General features: G+C 37.4%; 1 protein-coding gene and 1 non-coding gene across 2 annotated transcripts in view; both read right to left on the reverse strand.

Moving 5' to 3' along the window:
- The window catches only part of ADGRE3 (adhesion G protein-coupled receptor E3), a 132,370-nt gene that overhangs the window by 90,178 nt on the left and 20,835 nt on the right, over positions 1-21,357 (reverse strand). The window lies entirely within an intron of this gene.
- TRNAG-CCC (transfer RNA glycine (anticodon CCC)) lies at positions 11,697-11,769 on the reverse strand. Its single transcript has one exon. It is a non-coding gene; the product is annotated as a tRNA-Gly (tRNA).

Here is a 21,357-nt window from a genome sequence, read left to right on the forward strand (position 1 = left end):
AATAAGATGTACTTCTTACTGGTACATGACATTGTCTTTTTTGGGGAGAGTCTGGGGGAAGGCAGGGATGGGTTTATTATGGCTGAATGCAGTCTCTAACTGATGCACTTAGTATATGGTCAATTTTTATAAATGATTCGTGGGTAGTTGAAATCAATGTATTCTTCATATATCCACTAGATGGAGCATATTATGTGTGTTTAAAAGTCTTTTACACATTTAAAAATATTGGTCTCTGTCTTAGCTCAGGCTGCTATAACAAAAATACTGTTGACTGGGTAACTTATAAACAACAGAAATTTATTTCTCACAGTTCTGGAGGCTGGAAGTCCAAGATCAAGGCTGGTAGATTTGACGTCTGGTGAGGGCCCACTTCCTGGTTCATAGATGGCCATATTCTCACTGTGTCCTCATGTGACAGAAGGGGAGCAAGAGAGCTCTCTGGGGTCGGTTTATAAGGGCACTGATCCCATTCATGAAGGCTCCATCCCCATGACCTAGTTACCTCCCAAGGGCCCCACCTCTTAATACCATCCTCTTGGGGCTGAGGCTTAAGCATGTGAATTTTGGGGAGCACAAACATTCAGTCCTTAGCAGTTTCTGATCTATCATGTACTGAGAAAGCTACATTAAACTCTCCCACCATAAGTATGGATTACTGAATAAGTCTTGTAATTCTGTCAATTTTAAGTTTCATATATTTTGAAGAAATGGAATTAAATGAAAAGATTTTTGACATTTTATAAGTTTCCAGATAATTGTTCCTTTTATTCTTATAGTGACCATCTTTCTCCCTAGCAATGAATATTCAACCATTCATCATCATACTAGCAAATAATTATTTAGTGCTTACTATTACTAGATAGTAGCTACTACCCTAAACTTTGCATCTTTTAGGTTATTTAGTCCTCACAGTGAGACTTTCAGGAAGGTACTGGTTATTATCCCCAATTCACAGATGAGGAAACTGAGGCCTGGAAAGTTGAGGTGAGTTTACAGAGGTATGCAAGGTGGTAAGTGACGGAGTCTGGCTCTCTCTACAGAGCTTCACCCCAGGGGGCCATTCTCCATTTTAACCTGTACTCACATGATTCTATTTTTGTGTTTTAAAGTTCTTTAATTGAGGCATAACTTAGGTAAAATTTCATAAGTTTTAGTGTATACCTTAATGAATTTTATATATGTCTATATGACCCACATCAAATGTAAAATACTTTATCTCCCCGTAAGTTTCCCTTGGGCCCTACCCCAGTCAATAAGCCCCATCATCAGAGGTAACCAGTATTCTGACTTCTGTCACCATAAATCTGTTTTTCCTGTTCAGAGAAATAGCACCACACAGTATGCCCTCTTGTGTCTGGTGTTTTCACTTAATATAGTGCCCATAAAATTTATCTTTGTCACATTATCAGCAGTTTATTCTTTTTTTTTCAATTTTTTTTTTTACATCTTTATTGGAGTATAATTGCTTTACAATGTTGTATTAGATTCTACTGTATAACAAAGTGAATCAGCTATATGTATACATATATCCCCATATCCCCTCTCGCTTGCGTCTCCCTCCCACCCTCCCTATCCCACCCCTCTAGGTGGTCACAAAGCACCGAGCTGATCTCCCTGTGCTATGCAGCTGTTTCCCACTAGCTATCTATTTAACATTTGGTAGTGTATATATGTCAATGCTACTCTCTCACTTCGTCCCAGCTTATGCTTCCCCTTCCCTGTGTCCACAAGTCCATTCTCTACATCTGTGTCTTTATTCCTGTCCTGCTCCTAGGTTCATCAGAAACTTTTTTTTTTTTTTTTTAGATTCCATATGTATGTGTTAGCATACGGTATTTGTTTTCTTTTTCTGACTTACTTCACTCTGTATGACAGACTGTAGGTCCATCCCCCTCACTAAAAATAACTCAATTTCATTTCTTTTTACAGCAGAGTAAAATTCCATTGTACATATGTGCCACATCTTCTTGATCCATTCATCTGTAGATTGACACTTAGGTTGCTTCCATGTCCTGGCTATTGTAAACAGTGCTGCAATGAACATTGTGGTACATGTCTCTTTTTGAATTATGGTTTTCTTAGGGTATATGCCCAGTAGTGGGATTGCTGGGTCATATGGTAGTTCTATTTATAGTTTTTAAAGGAACCTCCATACTGTTCTCCATAGTGGCTGTATCAATTTACATTCCCACCAACAGTGCAAGAGGGTTCCCTTTTCTCCACACTCTCTCTAGCATTTATTGTTTGTAGATTTTTTGATAATGGCCATTCTGACTGGTGTGAGGTGATACCTCATTGCAATTTTGATTTGCATTTCTCTAATGATTAGTGATGTTGAGCATCCTTTCATGTGTTTATTGGCAATCTGTATATCTTCTTGGAGAAATGTCTATTTAGGTCTTCTGCCCATATTTTGGATTGGGTTGTTTGTTTTTTTGATATTGAGCTGCATGACTTGCTTGTATATTTTGGAGATTAATCTTTTGTCAGTTGCTTCATTTGCAAATATTTTCTCCCATTCTGAGGGTTGTCTTTTTGTCTTGTTTATGGTTTCCTTTGCTGTGCAAGACCTTTGAAGTTTCATTAGGTCCCATTTGTTTATTTTTGTTTTTCTTTCCATTTCTCTAGGAGGTGGGTGAAAAGGATCTTGCTGTGATTTATTTCATTGATTGTTCTGCCTATGTTTTCCTCTAAGAGCTTTAGAGTGTCTGGCCTTACATTTTAGGTCTTTAATCCATTTTGAGTTTATTTTTGTCTATGGTGTTAGGGAGTGTTCTAATTTCATACTTTTACATGTAGCTGTCCAGTTTTCCCAGCACCACTTATTGAAGAGGCTGTCTTTTCTCTATTGTATATGCTTGCCTCCTTTATCAAAGATAAGGTGACCATATGTGCATGGGTTTATCTCTGGGCTTGCTATCCTTTTACATTGATCTATATTTCTATTTCTGTGCCAGTACCATATTGTCTTAATTACTTATTGTCTTAATTGGAGCTTTGTAGTAGAGTCTGAAGTCAGGGCACTGATTCTGCCAGATCCGTTTTTTTTTTTTTTTTCTCTCAAGATTGCTTTGGCTATTTGGGGTCTTTTGTGTCTCAATACAAATTGTGAAACTTTTTGTTCTAGTTCTGGGAAAAATGCCACTGGTAGTTTGATAGGGATTGCATTGAATCTGTAGATTGCTTTGGGTAGTATAGTCATCTTCACAATGTTGATTCTTCCAATCCAAGAACATGGTATATCTCTCCATCTCTTTGTATCATCCTTAATTTCTTTCTTCAGTGTCTTATAGTTTTCTGCATACAGGTCTTTGGTCTCCTTAGGTAGGTTTATTCCTAGGTATTTTATTCTTTTTGTTACAGTGGTAAATTGGAGTGTTTCCTTAATTTCTCTTTCAGATTTTTCATCATTAGTGTATATGAATGCAAAAGATTTCTGTGCCTTAATTTTGTATCCTTCTACTTTACCAAATTCATTGATTAGCTCTAGTAGTTTTCTGGTAGCATCTTTAGGCTTCTCTGTGTATAGTATCATGTTATCTGCAAACAGTGACAGCTTTACTTCTTTTCCGATTTGGATTCCTTTTGTTTCTTTTTCCTCTCTGATTGCTGTGGCTAAAACCTCCAAAACTATGTTGAATAATAGTAGTGAGAGTGGGCGAGCTTGCCTTGTTCCTGATCTTAGAGGAAATGGTTTCAGTTTTTCACCATTGACAACGATGTTGGCTGTGGGTTTGTCATATATGGCTTTTATTCTGTTGAGGTAGGTTCCCTCTATGCCTACTTTCTGGAGAGTTTTTATCATAAATTGGTGTTGGATTTTGTCAAAAGCTTTTTCTGCACCTATTGAGATGATCATATGGTTTTTATCCTTCAATTTGTTAATATGGTGTATCACACGGATTGATTTGCGTATATTGAAGAATCCGTGCATTCCTGGGATAAACCCCACTTGATCATGGTGTACAATCCTTTTAATGTGCTGTTGGATTCTGTTTGCTAGTATTTTGTTGAGGATTTTTGCATCTATGTTCATCAGTGATATTGTCCTGTAGTTTTCTTTTTTAAAAAAATCTTTATCTGGGTTTGGTATCAGGGTGATGGTGGCCTCATAGAATGAGTTTGGGAGTGTTCCTCCCTCTGCTATATTTTGGAAGAGTTTGAGAAGGATAGGTGTTAACTCTTCTCTAAATGTTTGATCGAATTCTCCTGTGAAGCCATCAGGTTCTGGGCTTTGGTTTGTTGGAAGATTTTTAATCACAGTTTCAATTTCATTACTTGTGATTGGTCTGTTCATATTTTCCATTTTTTCCTGGTTCAGTCTTGGAAGGTTATACCTTTTCTAAGAATTTGTCCATTTCTTCCAGGTTGTCCATTTTATTGGCATAGAGTTGCTTGTAGTAGTCTCTTAGGATGCTTTGTATTTCTGCGGTGTCTGTTGTAACTTCTCCTTTTTCATTTCTAATTTTATTGATTTGACTCCTCTCCCTCTTTTTGTTGATGAGTCTGGCTAATGGCTTATCAATTTTGTTTATCTTCTCAAAGAACCAGCTTTTAGTTTTATTGATCTTTGCTATTGTTTTCTTTGTTTCTATTTCATTTATCTGCTCTGATCTTTATGATTTCTTTCCTTCTGCTAACTTTGGGTTTTGTTTGTTCTTCTTTCTCTAGTTCCTTTAGGTGTAAGGTTAGATTGTTTATTTGAGATTTTTCTTGTTTCTTGAGGTAGGCTTGTATAGCTATAAACTTCCCTCTTAGAACTGCTTTTGCAGCATCCCATAGGTTTTGGGCCATCGTGTTTTCATTGTCATTTGTCTCTAGGCATTTTTTTATTTCCTCTTTGATTTCTTCAGTGGTGTCTTGGTTATTTAGTAACGTATTGTTTAGCCTCCATGTGTTTGTATTTTTTACGTTTTTTTCCCTGTAATTCATTTCTAATCTCATAGCATTGTGGTCAGAAAAGATGCTTGATATGATTTCAATTTTCTTAAATTTAGTGAGGCTTGATTTGTGACCCAAGATGTGGTCTATCTTGGAGAATGTTCCATGCACACTTGAGAAGAAAGTGTAATCTGCTGTTTTTGGATGGAATGTCCTATAAATATCAATTAAATCTATCTGGTCTATTGTGTCATTTAAAGCTTCTGTTTCCTTATTTATTTTCATTTTGGATGATCTGTCCATTGGTGTAAGTGAGGTGTTAAAGTCCCCCAGTATTACTGTGTTACTGTCGATTTCCTCTTTTATAGCTGTTAGCAGTTGCCTTATGTATTGAGGTGCTCCTATGTTGGGTGCATATATATTTATAATTGTTATATCTTCTTCTTGGATTGATCCCTGGATCATTATGTAGTGTCCTTCCTGGTCTCTTGTAACATTCTTTATTTTAAAGTCTATTTTATCTGATATGAGTATAGGTACTCCAGCTTTCTTTTGATTTTCATTTGCATGGAATATCTTTTTCCATCCCCTCACTTTCAGTCTGTATGTGTCCCTAGGTCTGAAGTGGGTCTCTTGTAGACAGCATATATATGGGTCTTGTTTTTATATCCATTCAGCAAGCCTGTGTCTTTTGGTTGGAGCATTTAATCCATTCACGTTTAAGGTAATTATCGATATGTATGTTCCTATGACCATTTTCTTAATTGTTTTGGGTTTGTTTTTGTAGGTCCTTTTCTTCTCTTGTGTTTCCCACTTAAAGAAGTTCCTTTAGCATTTGTTGTAGAGCTGGTTTGGTGGTGCTGAATTCTCTTAGCTTTTGCTTGTCTGTAAAGGTTTTAATTTCTCCATTAAATCTGAATGAGATCCTTGCTGGGTAGAGTAATCTTGGTTTTAGGTTCTTCCCTTTCATCACTTTAAATATGTCATGCCACTCCCTTCTGGCTTGCAGAGTTTCTGCTGAGATATCAGCTGTTAACCTTATAGGGGTTCCCTTGTATGTTATTTGTCATTTTTCCCTTGGTGCTTTCAATAATTTTTCATCTTCAATTTTTGCCAATTTGATTACTTTGTGTCTCGGCATGTTTCTCCTTGGGTTTATCCTGTATGGGACTCTCTGCGCTTCCTGGACTTGGGTGGCTATTTCCTTTCCCATGTTAGGGAAGTTTTCAACTATAATCTCTTCAAATATTTTCTCTGGTCCTTTCTCTCTCTCTTCTCCTTCTGGGACCCCTATAATGCAAATGTTGTTGTGCTTAATATTGTCCCAGAGGTCTCTTAGGCTGTCTTCATTTCTTTTCATTCTTTTTTCTTTATTCTGTTTCGCAGCTGTGAATTCCACCATTCTGTCTTCCAGGTCAGTTATCCATTCTTCTGCCTCAGTTATTCTGCTATTGACTCCTTCTAGTGTATTTTTCATTTCAGTTATTGTATTGTTCATCTCTGTTTGTTTGTTCTTTAATTCTTCTAGGTCTTTGTTAAACATTTCTTGCATCTTCTCGTTCTTTGCCTCCGTTCTTTTTCCGAGGTCCTGGATCATCTTCACTATTCACTTCATTATTCTGAATTCTTTTTCTGGAAGGTTGCCTATCTCCGTTTCATTTCATTGTTTTTCTGGGTTTTATCTTGTTCCTTCATCTGGTGCATAGCCCTCTGCCTTTTTATCTTGTCTATATTTCTGTGAATGTGGTTTTTGTTTCACAGGCTGCATGATTTTAGTTCTTCTTGCTTCTGCTGTCTGCCCTCTGGTGGATGAGGCTATCTCTATTTCATTCTTTTTAATGGCTGAGTAATATTCCATTGTATATATGTACCACATCTTCTTTATTCATTCATGTGTTTATGGACATTTGGGTTGCTTCCATGCCTTGGCTGTTGTAGACAGTGCTGCAGTGAACACTGGGGTCCATGTGTCCTTTTGAATCATGTTTTTCTCTGAATATATGTGTAGGAGTGGGATTGCCAGATCATATGGTAGCTCTATTTTTAGTTGCTTAAGGAACGTCCATACTAATATTTCAACTTTAATACTATGTAATATTGTACCTTCGTGAATTTAAGAAAAAGGTTCTGAGGAAAGAGATTAATCTTAAAAATAAGGCAGACTGAGGCCAACGTAGGTACAGGGAAGTTGTGGGGATTTGAGAAGTGGCAATGAGATTCCTTTTGATTAAGTTTAGTGGTTACTAGCTGTTTTTGGACTTTCTATATGTTTTAGGTTAGATGAGAAAGTAGCAGCCTAGGAAGGCAAATGGGTCTTTATTCTTGGAATGGCAAATAAGCTTCTCCCGTCTTTTAAACTGAGAACCAGCAGGCAAAGATCATTTTTACTAGAGAGAAATGTAAGGCCTTCTAGAAACTTCCTCAAAGAGGTTCAGATGGAGAAGCCCTGGAAGGCTCTCTATTTAAATTGGGATCTACATAAGCCCAGAGAAACAGTGAGTTTAGATTACAGTGACTGAGAATAGCTAAATGTTAGTGAGGTACTTATTGGTACCTGGGATACATGTATTTCTTTAGTCTTAGCACTATATATGACTTTTATAAAAAGTATGTTTAAAATGTAGAGTGTAGGTTTTATTGTGTGGCTTTTAATTAAACAGAATGTTCCTTTCCATTTGTATTTATGTGATACAATAAGGTTTTATTTTATAGGAGAAAATAATAATTGTTCTTTGGCTAGGTTGATACCGGGCTGTAGGATGTCCTAAGCAGAATGATACCACGCAGCACCAAGGCACAGGCATCCACCAGGCAGAACTCAAACTGCATGGTGTGTCAAATGATATAAGGTATGGGAATAAAGTAAACAGTTAAAGGAGCATTTATTATTATATTAAGATATATTTCCTGAGCACCTCTATTCATTTTACTCCATCCCAAAAGCCGAGATGTTAGAATTCCTTACCATATCCAAGAAACCAAAAAGGGATGGATAAATCTAGACAAAGAGTTCCATCTGGGTCTAAAGAAACCTACCTCAAATTTTGTGAAATTCCTGTTTGGGACTGTATGTTTTTCTTCTTCAATATAAATCATCTCCAACCCCACTGCACCTTAGAATAAAGGAGATAAGGCAGAAAGAAAAAAAAATGAACCAGAAATTCCAAAGTAAAAGAAATGGTTGAACACAATCATGCAAAAGCCAGGAAGCCAAAAATTAATGTTTTCCTATAAAGGATGGAAGATGATGAGTTGGGCTATTAAATGAGTACTGAAGGATGCAGAAAGGGCCATAAGGAGGATTTACTGTTGTTGGGAGAGCTTTCGCCTAGCATTTCATGACTTTTGTGCTTTCAACTTTATAGTCAGACAATTCCACTCCTGCAGTTAAAAAAAAAAAAAAAAGCTGGTATGTGATAAAATTAATACTACAAGGAGATGAGAGAAGAGGTGAATTAGGTTGATTTGAAGGAAAATGTTTCAGAAGAGATGAATACACATACTCAGTTATATTTTTTGAGATGATGGCTAAAAGGCAATAAGATTTCCAAGTCCCAGAGTTGGGACCAGCAACAGTTTCAAGTCAAAAGCTGGGAGTATTCGTACCAGCCACCACCACCTCTAAGCCAGAAGAAATTCTTTAAGGACTGGTACAGTGTCAAAGAAGATAAATCCAGTGCTTAGGTATGAATATTTTGTAAGATTATCCTGTGACTCTTCATGTGTTGGAATTAATAGCAGTTCCCTAAGCCAAAATTTAGTCTAGAATATGTGCCTTTCTAGCAAATAAAGTGGTTTGTAGTTGTTATAGTGATTTTAAACGAGTATGGTCAGTGTAAAAGTGACTGCTAAAGTGACCTGTTATAAAAGGCATCTATTCTCTGAACACTTTATTATACAAAATCAATAGGCAACTGAATTGTGTACCCAGGAGCATAGCTAGTTCTTCATGCAAACCACCTACTTCAGGCACCCAGGCAACAATGGGCACCCACTTCCCTCAGGCCATCAGTCAGCATGACATTGCTAAGGTGTATTTTAAATTGATAATGTTTTGGAGAATAACAAAACAACAAATAAACAATTGTCATTTTTTTCTAATGGTTTACTATGTGTTAAGCACTAAGCAAAGGATTTTAAATAAATAAGAAAGATCCTCTGGCCAGTGGATCAAATGTAAACTCTGTGTGAGTAGGGACTGTGCCTTATTCTGCCTTAAACAGAATAGATATACATGAATGAGTTCATTTGCTCTCCACAAACAATCTCGTGAGGAGAGAAAGGCAGGTACCATCCTCCTAATTTGTTAAAGGAGGATGCTGATAAACAGATGTTAAGTGACTTGCCGAAAGTGGTGGACAGCATCAGCTCTAGGGAGGAGTACAAGAGAGATAGGGTCCAGTGTTGCCTCTTTTCTACGTGGACATTAGGCATCTTGTCTTTGTGCTTGGCAGGAACCATGGTTAGATTCAGAACAGGTAGAGTCAGTCCTGGCGTACAGTCCTGAGGCAACCACTGAGTGAAGAGGAACCTTTTAGATCACTTTGATTGGAGCCAGTCCATTCTCATACTACTATCTATTTTTTTCTATCAGAAAAAATTTGCTTTACTAAATGTTATTTACAGACACTATTGCCAGTAGTTGCCACATATTTGCCACTTAACTACTGGCTAGTTTCTCTGCTAAGCAGTTGACATATAATATCTCCTTTAATTCTTACCTCAACACTGTGAAGTAAACATTATGCCCATTTCATAAGAAAATGGTCATATAACTTGTCCAACGTCAAGGAATCAAACTTAGACCTACTGAATTTCATGGCTCATAAACTTGTTTGCCTCACTATCTTTACTTATGATTTTATGATGTGAGTAATCAGTTGCTGATCCAGACACATTTTAATACTGTGGGTGTATTTCTAGACCTTATTTCTTAAAGAAAACATTAGAGAGACGCCTCTTTGAATAATGCAGACATGAAGAAAAGGGGAGGGGGAAATTTACTTGTTTGAAAGGCATATTCCAGTGAAACTGGTGTGATGAAAAAGAGACAAACATAAAAAGGTATTACATTCAGGAATAGAGAGACATGAAAGTGAATTAACTGGGACGACTAGTGACTGCAACCATAGTCAAAGAGATGCATCTAATGGAAACACCCAGCAGGATGCCTAAAATTCACTCACCATTCACAATCTAGAGATCTCACATTATCTTATTTTAGGTAATAGTATTTCTCACCTTTTCTGAAAAATACTCCTTGTTCCACCTAGTTGCTTAGGCTATTACAATATTTCTCAACCTTTTTTTTTTTTTTAATTTTGCTACCTCAGAGAGAAAAAAAATAATTTAAATGCTCCCTTATACAGAAATGAAATACTGGGATAAGATCTGTTGGGTAAGGAGGGCCACAGACCATTTCATATCTAAGACATATTTGCTTCCCAAGAAACAAGTTGCCCTGTTGAGAATGTTTGGGTTATAAAGCTACTTGATCCCTTCTCCTACATCCTAGATCTGCTATTACTTCTAAACCGCAAGGGGTTCTGGCTAAATAACAAGCGCCCAGGAAAAGCATATGGATGGTCAGCATAGCATTTCATGGGTGTCTCATTAACTCAGTGTATAGCAAGTTAGTCCAGTTGATCCATAGCTCCTGTTAACTACAAGGCCATTTGTTCAACTGCATAGGCTGCTCAGAAGAAGAAAGGCTGTAAAGTCAGATGTTCAGGTTCAAACCTCAGCTCCACCACTTCTCAGCTATGAGACTTGGGCCCATCATCTAACCTAGTGGTCCTCAACTGGGGGCAACTTTGTGCACCCTCCCCCGAAGACATTTGGCAATGTCTGGAGACAGTTTTGATGATCAAAACTGGGGGGAGGGAGACTACTGTTACCTAATGGGTAGAGGCCAGGGACGCTGCTAAACGTCCCCCAATGCACAGGTCAGCCTCTCACAAAAGGGAATCATCCAGTCCAAAATGTCAACTGCCAGGCTGAGAAACTTTGATTTAACTTCTCTGCTGCTCATTTTTGTCATTGTGCCAGATGGCCTTCATTCCTTAACGGACATTTCCAATCCATCTCCTTGTTGCCTCCACTGAAGAGGTTGCAAACACTAAATACTTATTTTGCTAGCCTCCCTTGCCTTGCAGCTAGGGATAGCCTGGAGGCACAGTTCTGCCCAGTAAGAGATAAGTGGAAATCTATTAGAGGCATAAGGAAAGTTTTGGTTTTTTCCTGAGACAAGAAACAGATCAGACTGGTGTCATCCCCTTCTTAGCTGCTTTCTATCTCAAATGTGGAAGTAATATATAGAGTTGCAGCCATCTTCTTACTATCGTTAGGGAAAGGCAAGAGATTCAAAGAGAGGATGACCTAGATATTGTTGAGGCCATGAACCAATGCCATATCACCCTCCTGTACTTCTTGTTATGTTAGAATATATAACTCCTATTTGTTTAAACATTCCTGATATACTCAAATGTAAAATTAGGATAATAATAGGGTTTTTTCACTAATTTTTATTGAGGTAAAATACATAATATGCCATTTTAACCATTTTAAATGTACAATTCAGTGGCATCAATTACAATACATTTGCAATGTTGTGCAACCATCACCACTATTTACAATTTTTTTCAACACCTCAAACAAAAACTCTGTGCTCATTAAGTAATAACTGTCATCCACCTTCTCCCCAACCTGAAATCCCTGCTAACCTCTAATCCACTTACTGTTTTTCTTTTTTTTTTAATATTTATTTATTTATTTGGCTGCTCCCGGTCTTAGTTGCAGCATGTGGGATTTATTTCCCTGACCAGGGATCGAACCCGGGCCCCCTGCATTGGGAGTGCAGAGTCCCAACCACTGGACCACCAGGGAAGTCCCCCACTTACTGTTTTTATGAATTTGTCTATTCTAGACAGTTCATATAAGTGTAATAATACCATATTGATCCACAAGGCTTATTTCACTTAGTATAATGTTCACAAGGTTCACCCATGTTGTAGCACATATCAGAACTTCATTCCTTTTCATGGCTGAATGATATTCTAAAGTATTCCTCATTTTGTTTATCCATTCACCTGTTGATGGGAACTTTGGTTGTTTCCACCTTTTGGCAATGACAGGGTTTTAAAAGATTAAATGAAATAATATACCTAAAGCACTTAGAACAGTGCTTGGTACCTAAGAAGAACTTAGCAAATGTAAGCTAAAATTATTACTGCTATCACTAAACACCAGCCTGTCACATCCACCCTGTCAACTGTCTTTTGTTCCAAGGGGGAATGTACTAGTATGTATGTGCACTGGCATAAAACTGTGATCAGAACCTACTGTACAATTCAAAGCAAATGATACTCTCATGGATCTGTGACCATGTGCAGATGTGACGGACAGCAACCCACACTCATTTATCCATTTATCCTTCCATACATCTATCCATTCAGAATTTATTGAGCACCTCCTACAGGAGAAATCCTATGCTTCAAACCTAAGTTGAAGTGACACACAATTGATTTGTTAAAAAAGACAAAGAAGAAAAGGAGGTGCTTAATAAACATTTTTGGTGATTATGGAATAGTTCTACACTCAGTCATGAGCTTCAAAAATGTCTCAAGGACTGTGTTATTTCTTCAGAGTTATCAATGAACCAGGCGCCTGCCTTATGAAGTCCTCATCCTGCTAAGTACTTTTTAAACAGATTCATAAATATTGTTGACTTTCATCCTTTACACCTAATGTCTCAAGGTACAAAATAAAAGCTTGGTATAGTGACTGTCATGACCGGTGCCAGGAAGAATGCCATTGCCTAAGTGAGAAAAACTTCTACCTCCAAGTAACAGGGATAGGCAGAGAGTAGAGATGTGTGCACAGCAGGCCAACTTTTTAGCTGGCGAGAGATAAATTTTTTGGGAGAGACTCTGGTGTAGGGAGGGGGCTTATACTGATGAGCACATTAAAACAAGGAGTAGGAAAAAAGTGTGGAGGAGGAAATGATAGTAAATCTGATGTCAGTGGTGATAGCCGATCTTACTTTGGCATACAAGACCTTTAAGATGAGTGTGGATGGTCAACATTTAAGATCAACTACTGGAATGTTTGAAAGTGAGGTATTCAAGGAGCATTTGCTATGTGCAATGTGTTTTATGACATAAGATAATTATCAGCTTGCCCTGGTGTGTCTTACAATTTATTTAGTGAAAATCCACCCACACAATATCTTCAGAAAGCAAGTGGAAGAAATAGTGAGGAAATAAGAATGCCGTGGGGGTCTGAGATGGTACGAGAACTCCACGCTTAGAGAACATTCATGAGGGAGATAGAAACTGAACTGCACTGAATAGTGGTTGGCATGAAGGAAAGAAAGGAAATACCACCAATAGAGGAATGACAGAGCACTAGAAAGGAGGTGGTGGGCTGACTAGGCAGTAAGAGGTTGGCCTGACTGGACCACCACAAGAAATAAGGCTTCATGGGAGAGTGGTGCCCAGAAAGAGACAGGCACTAAGTAGCTCATTAGTTTCAGGTCAGTCACAAGATAATATGGCTTCATTTCTAGGTGCTGGAGATTCTCATTCCGTTTCACTAGTCCCTCCCCTGACCACTTTTTTCATATCTTGTTGTATTTCATCTCACACACTCTAGGCAAGGGGAAAAATATTCATGTTTCAAAAAAATAAACTAGCTCCCAACAAATTTTCTCGGGCTCCTCTGAATAACTACCACACACCCTCCCAGTCATATCTTTACATGATTTTCATTTAAATTGGCTCACTTACCTGGCATTTCCTGATGATCTAACCTGTCACTGGTGCTCCAGCTGATACTGTGATTGCTACTGGCTATTTTATACTCTGGAATGAAAAGTGGTAACAATAGAGCCTCTTGTGTTTTATGTTTTGTCAAATGCTGGGTATATTACTGGCATTTCGTACGTAACAAGTGTAACAAAGCAGGCCCGGGCTGAAGGATATGGCATCTGCTGGCCTCTGGCACAACAAAGGTGGCAAGCCCAGTGGTCTCCGACCTGTAGGGTAGTGATAGACGGCCCTGGGAAATGAGGCTTTTATCACAATCTACATGAAAAAAGAAATAGTGCCTCCAGTGTATCTCCATGAACACTAGAAAAGCCTGAGTGGAAATAACCTACACCCAGGAGACAAGTGCTTTGCTTAATGAGGGTTTTAATCCTACAGTCACTCTCTGATAGGTGTACATTGCCAAGCATAGAAACTTAGAGTCACTCAAAATTACTAGGGTGTATGGTGTTAGGGAGTGTTCTAATTTCATTCTTTTACATGTAGCTGTCCAGTTTTCCCAGCAACACTTATTGAAGAGGCTGTCTTTTCTTTATTGTATATTCTTGCCTCCTTTATCAAAAATAAGGTGACCATATGTGCGTGGGTTTCTCTCTGGGCTTTCAATCCTGTTCCATTGATCTATATTTCTGTTTTTGTGCCAGTACCATACTGTCTTGATTACTGTCGCTTTGTAGTATAGTCTGAAGTCAGGGAGTCTGATTCCTCAGCTCTGTTTTTTTTTTTCTCAAGGTTGCTTTGGCTATTCAGGGGTCTTTTGTGTCTCCATACCAATCTTAAGATTTCTTGTTCTAGTTCTGTAAAAAATGCCATTGGTAATTTGATAGGGATTGCATTGAATCTGTAGATTGCTTTGGGTAGTATAGTCATTTTCACAATATTGATTCTTCCAATCCAAGAACATGGTATATCTCTCGATCTGTTTGTGTCAGCTTTGATTTCTTTCATCAGTGTCTTATAGTTTTCTGAGTACAGATCTTTTACCTCCTTAGGTAGGTTTATTCCTAGGTATTTTATTCTTTTTGCTGCAATGGTAAATGGGATTGTTTCCTTAATTTCTCTTTCTGGTCTTTCATTGTTAGTGTATAGGAATGCAAGAGACTTCTGTGCATTAATTTTGTATCCTGCAACTTTACCAAATTCATTGCTTAGCTCTAGTAGTTTTCTGGTAGCATCTTTAGGATTCTCTATGTATAGTATCATGTCATCTGCAAACAGTGACAGCTTTACTTCTTCTTTTCTGATTTGGATTCCTTTTATTTCTTTTTCTTCTCTGATTGCTGTGGCTAAAACTTCCAAAACTATGTTGAATAATAGTGGTGAAAATAAACTCCAAATGAATTAAAGACCTAAATGTAAGGCCACACACTATAAAACTCTTAGAGGAAAACATAGGCAGAACACTCTATGACATAAATCACAGCAAGATCCTTTTTGACCCACCTCCTGGAGAAATGGAAATAAAAACAAAAATAAACAAATGGGACCTAATGAAACTTAAAAAGTTTTGCACAGCAAAGGAAACCATAAACAAGACGAAAAGACAACCCTCAGAATGGGAGAAAATATTTGCAAATGAAGCAACTGAGAAAGGATTAATGCCCAAAATTTACAAGCAGCTCATGCAGCTCAATATCAAAAAAACAAACAACCCAATCCAAAAATGGGCAGAAGACCTAAATAGACATTTCTCCAAAGAAGATATACAGATTGCCAACAAACACATGAAAGGATACTCAACATCACTTATCATTAGAGAAATGCAAATCAAAACTACAGTGAGGTATCACCTCACACCTGTCAGAATGGCCATCAAAAAATCTACAAACAATAAACGCTGGAGAGGGTGTAGAGAAAAGGGAACCCTCCTGCACTGTTGGTGGGAATGTAAATTGATACAGCCACTATGGAGAACAGTATGGAGGTTCCTTAAAAAACTAAAAATAGAACTACCATATGACCCAGCAATCCCACTGTTGGGCATATGTCCTGAGAAAACCATAATTCAAAAAGATACACGTACCACAATGTTCACTGCAGCACTATTTACAATAGCCAGGACATGGAAGCAACCTAAATGTCCATCAACAGATGAATGGATAAAGAAGACGTGGCACATATATACAACGGAATATTAGCCATAAAAAGGAACGAAATTGAGTTATTTGTAGTGAGGTGGATGGACCTAGAATCTGTCATACAGAGTGAAGTAAGTCAGAAAGAGAAAAACAAATACCGCATGCTAACGTATATGTATGGAATTTATCAAAGCAGTACTGATGAACCTAGTGGCAGGGCAGGAATAAAGACGCAGACGTAGAGAACAGACTTGAGGGCGTGGTGGGGAAGGGGAAGCTGGGATGAAGTGAGAGAGTAGCATTGACGTATATACACTACCAAATGTAAAATGGATGGCTAGTGGGAAGCAGCCGCATAGCACAGGGAGATCAGCTCAGTGCTTTGTGATCACCTAGAGGGGTGGGATAGGGAGGGTGGCTCAAGAGGCAGGGGATATGGGGATACATGTATACATAGAGCTGATTCAGTTTGTGGTACAGCTGAAACTAACACAACATTGTAAAGCATTTATACTCCAATAAAGATGTTAAAAAATAAGAAGTTTAAAGTTGTGCACCATTCTGAGTAGTGTGATGAGAACCATCCTGCTCCATCCAGCCCGGGACGTGAATCCTCCCTTTCTCCAGCATATCCCTCCTGTTAAGTCACTTAACTAGCTGCCTCAGTTATTGAATTGACTGTCTTGGTATCATAGTGTTTGTGTGTAAATAACAACTATCTTACTTAATAATGGCCCGAAGCACCAGACTAGTGATGCTGGCAATCTGGATATGCCAAAGCGAAGCTGTAAAGCGTTCCCTTGAAGAGAAAATGTCAAAGTTCTCAACTTAATAAAGGAAGAAAAAAAATTAAATGCTCTGGTTGCTAAGATCTATGGTAAGAACAAATCTTTTATCTGTGAAATTGTGAAGAAGGAAAAAGAAATTTGGCTTGCTTTGCTGTTGCACCTCAAACTGCAAAAGTTAGGGCCACAGTGTGTGATAAGTACTAAGCTAAAATGGAAAAGGCATTATATTTGTATAAGATATTTTGAAAGAGACCATGTTCACATAACTTTTATTACAGCATATACTTATAACTTTTATTTTGTTATTAATTGTTGTTAATCTCTTAATGTGCCTAATGTATAAAATAAACTTTATCATAAGTATGTACGTATAAGAAAAACATAGGATACACAGGGTGTAATACCATCTGCAGGTTTAGGCATTCAACTGGAGGTCTTGAAACATATCCCCTGTGGATAAGGGAGGTCTATACTATTTATATATTCAACACAATAAATTGTTTCTTATTTCATGATTACAGTTGTGATTAGAATATGTATTTAGTTTTTAACTGATCACAGTATTTCTCTACTAATTATTACAAAATTACCTCAATTCAAGTAGATCAAACAAGAGGATACCTTATCAATTAGAAACATACATTAGGGGCTTCCCTGGTGGCGCAGTGGTTGAGAGTCTGCCTGCTAATGCAGGGGATACGGGTTCATGCCCTGGTCTGGGAAGATACCACATGCCACGGAGCAACTGGGCCCGTGAGCCACAGCTACTGAGCCTGCGCGTCTGGAGCCTGTGCTCCGCAACAAGAGAGGTCGCGTTAGTGAGAGGCCTGTGCACTGTGATGAAGAGTGGCCCCCGCTTGCCACAACTAGAGAAAGCCCTCGCACAGAAACGAAGACCCAACACAGCCAAAAATAAATAAATAAATAAATTAATTAATTAAATCCATGGGGAAAAAAAAAAACAAGCAAAAAAAACTTTTTATAAAAAAAAAAAGAAACATACATTAGTATACTCAAACAATCTGTGAATTCACAAGAGCTTAAATAATAACATTTAATAAAAAATTAATAGTAGCAATACAATTGGTAAATTAAATATTCTAAAGTATGAAAGAAAATCAATTAAATAAATACTTATCATCATTACTTAAGCTAAACAGGCATCAGGAAAATAGTAATTTCATATGTAGTGAAACCAGGTAACCACTACCACTAAATAACAGTTGCTGAATGTCTACTACTATATATGAAAAGCACTGTTCCGTGTACCAAGAGGAATTACAAAATCAGTTTCAGACTCTCCTCAAGGAATTTACATTCTGGTTGAGGGAGATACAATATGTACAATTAAACTATAATATAAAGTGGTATATTATGGCACATGCACACCAATGAAGGACAGGAAGCAAACAATGCAAAAAATAAATGAGGCAGCAGATAGCTAGAATGATGTACTCCAACTACATCAAGGGAAACTTTCAAGTAATAAGACTCTTACCATGCCACTTATAATCCTGTTGCTAACATCGCCTACTTAAATATTTGAGGATAAAATAGAGAATAACTAAATTCAGCAATAAAATATGATGGTTAGAAAAAAATCACATCTCTTTCCAGTACTATCATCATTGCTAGGACCAGAAAATGACTCCTCATGTCGCATTCTGTAAAAAGACTTGCTCATTATATCCATCTACAGGTTGTACTTTCCCCCTCCAATTCCCCTCCCTGATGAGGGAGCAGTGGTAGGCCTGGGGTTCCTCTGGGGTTCCTACTGAGGACTATACAATATAATTATTGCTTTCTAACAGCCAATTGGAAATTTAACTTTAAAGTGATAATAGTATAATAGGTTTCGAAACAAGGAGCTGTATTAGATAACTCTGCATCTGAATAGCATACAAGGCATTACTCTAAATAGGCAAAACTGCTTAATATCTAACTGCCAGAGCACAGTAATATGATGTTAAACTAATTATTCCCAACAATTTTTACTTTAGTAGCAGTGACTGAAGATTGACTGGTTAGTGAGTTTGGAAATCTGATGTATTAAGAAGCTCACCTGAAGGAGAAAATTAACAAAGTTAAGTGGAATTTCTGCAAATTAAAAAAAAGTTATTATTAGAAACTTTAAGAACTGTAGCTACAGAGAAATGTGAAACAAGCCACTACGCCTTCTAAACCAACCTTACCAGGTGGTAAAGAGGATGCAATATTTTTGAGTGACATAATGTAGCCATACAGAATGTAAACTAACACACGTAATAAAAAGTGCTCACATTCTTTTCTTGGACTTTGACACACTCCAACCTTTTTCATAGGTTCAGTGTGTATAAGTAACTAAAAAATAAAACTTGTTGATTCTCTGTGTTTAGCTTGTTTCTCTCAAGAAAGATTATTCGCCAAAGCTTTCCATTAAATACTGATTATACAAGCAAAGCACATCTAAACTTAAGAAAGCATTTAAACCTTTTGAAAAAGAGCTATTATTCCTTCAACTACTGTGTAAAGACTATAACTGCATGAAACTTAGCCATTGTAACACGACCACCAAGAAGAAACTGCTTCTTACTTTATTCAAAGTTTATTACCACTCTGAAGAATCCTCAAGCCATACATTTATTACAACTCTAAAGTAGCCTCAAGCCATACAATTCAGCAAAATGCTTAAGATAACTAAGTAACAAATACCAATTTTTCCAGACCTTTCTACATAGAACTCACATTAAATAACTAGTTTTACATAAAAATATCACATTAACAATGTTAGTCAGTAGTATCAAAACACACATAGATAATAATATTTTGTCTTGAATTTAAGTTCCTAAAGTGTGTAAAATCTTTTTATGTTTTAACAATTATGTTCAAAAAGAAGCAGCCATTAAATCCCATAATGTGTACGTGTGTGTGTATGCCTTAAACCACCTAGTATTGATTAGAAAAATGTTAAAGAATGGTTAAAAAAAAGAAAAGGCAATACTTTTTAGTCAGCACAGTGTCAACATCTGGGCATGTCTGAGAAGTAATAGCAAAAGCTTTCTAATACAGTGTATCACCCAGAAATTAGATCTTGGGAGATCCTAGAACAAAAAGGCTCAAGGCCCTCAGGCATAGGTGGAACTAAGCAATGGATCTCAAAGATGGGATCCTGAGACGTGGCTCTCTGTATAAGCATCACCAGGCAGCTTGTTAAAAATGCACGTTACTGGGCCACACTCCCAGAGATTCTAATTTAGTAGCTATAGGGTGGAACCAGGTATCAACATATTTTTTTAAATTTTTCTTTTCTCTCTTTTTTAAAAAAATTTATTTATTTTTGGCTGCGTTGGGTCTTCGTTGTTGCACGCGGGCTTTCTCTAGCTGCAGAGAGCGGGGGATACTCTTTGTTGCAGTGCGCCGGCTTCTCATTGTGGTGGCTTCTCTTGTTCAGGAGCACGGGGCTCTAGGCGCACGGGCTTCAGGAGTTGTGGCTCGCGGGCTCTAGAGCACAGGCTCAGCAGTTGTGGCGTGCGGGCTTAGTTGCTCCACGTCATGTGGGATCCTCCTGGATCAGGGCTCGAACCCGTGTCCCCTGCACTGGCAGGCGGATTCCCAACCACTGTGCCACCAGGGAAGCCCTCAACAGATTTCTTAAACCAGACCAAATTGATGCAGATGCATCATCAGCCTTGGGAACCACTGAGGTCCTAAAGCAATGTTTCTCAAAGTGTTAGACATTGTTAAATATGCTCAATACTGGGCCCAATTTCTCATCAACAATGTGAGACTCTCTGCTAGTGGGACCAAACAATGTGAATTTTAAATACGTATCTCAAGTGAATCTACTGGTACTAAAAGCTTCAGAACCTATGTCTAAAGGATTGGGACTAGATCCTTTAGAGTTGCAGGTGCTCAAAAATAAAATCATTTTGTTGATTATAATCTACTCCATTTAGAGGCACTGAAAGTTTGAATATAAATCCAAGAAAATATCCTGCTGCAAAAAGGTCAAACAATTCTTCGAAATCTGCACTTAGCAGCTAACCTTCTAGAATCTAGTAAATTTAAACTTCTAGTCATCTCCTTCAAAAAGGTCACTTTCTAAACTGAGTGCCAGCCATGACAATAAGAACCTTCAAACCTAAATACAAAGCACTCTAGACAGAATGCTTAGGAATGCTTTCTTAGAAAGATGAGATAACAGACAAAAAGTTCAATACACCTTCTTTGGAAAGATTCCCTCTCACCCAAACAGGGCATTTTGCAAACAAAAGTTAACTACAATAAAATTTGCTTCGTAAAAAATACGAGAAATTCTGAAAAAATACATTAAGTAGGTTTCTTTTTATAAAATCAAACTGTCAAAGAAAAATTAAATAAAATATATAAGCAGAGTAAAATTTAGATTTTAATAATTAATTTGATTAAAGAATTTAAGCCTGAGTCTCCAAATATTACAGTATTTTACAGCCTGTTTATTTAAAACCTTTATCTTTTAAGAGAAAATAAGTGTTTCATGATGTCTGAATTTGCTCTTTCATATTATAATTTCAATCCTTATCACTGAAATCAAAATAACAAATTCAAGGAGCAGAGACTGAATATAAGACATTAAGTTGCTTTTCTTCAACTTCAAAAAAACCTGAAATGATATAGTTCCTAATTTAGTGATCAAACATAACCAAAAGTAAATACAGGTAGAGAATATCTTGCTATTGGTTCACTGAGGTTAAGCATGAACTTAACTAAAGGTCTGTTTTGTTTTGTATTTTTATAAATCTATTTATTTTTTATTTTTATTTT

The sequence above is a fragment of the Balaenoptera acutorostrata genome, chromosome 2 (genome assembly GCF_949987535.1).
Source record: "Balaenoptera acutorostrata chromosome 2, mBalAcu1.1, whole genome shotgun sequence".
In the NCBI taxonomy this organism is placed as follows: domain Eukaryota; kingdom Metazoa; phylum Chordata; class Mammalia; order Artiodactyla; family Balaenopteridae; genus Balaenoptera; species Balaenoptera acutorostrata.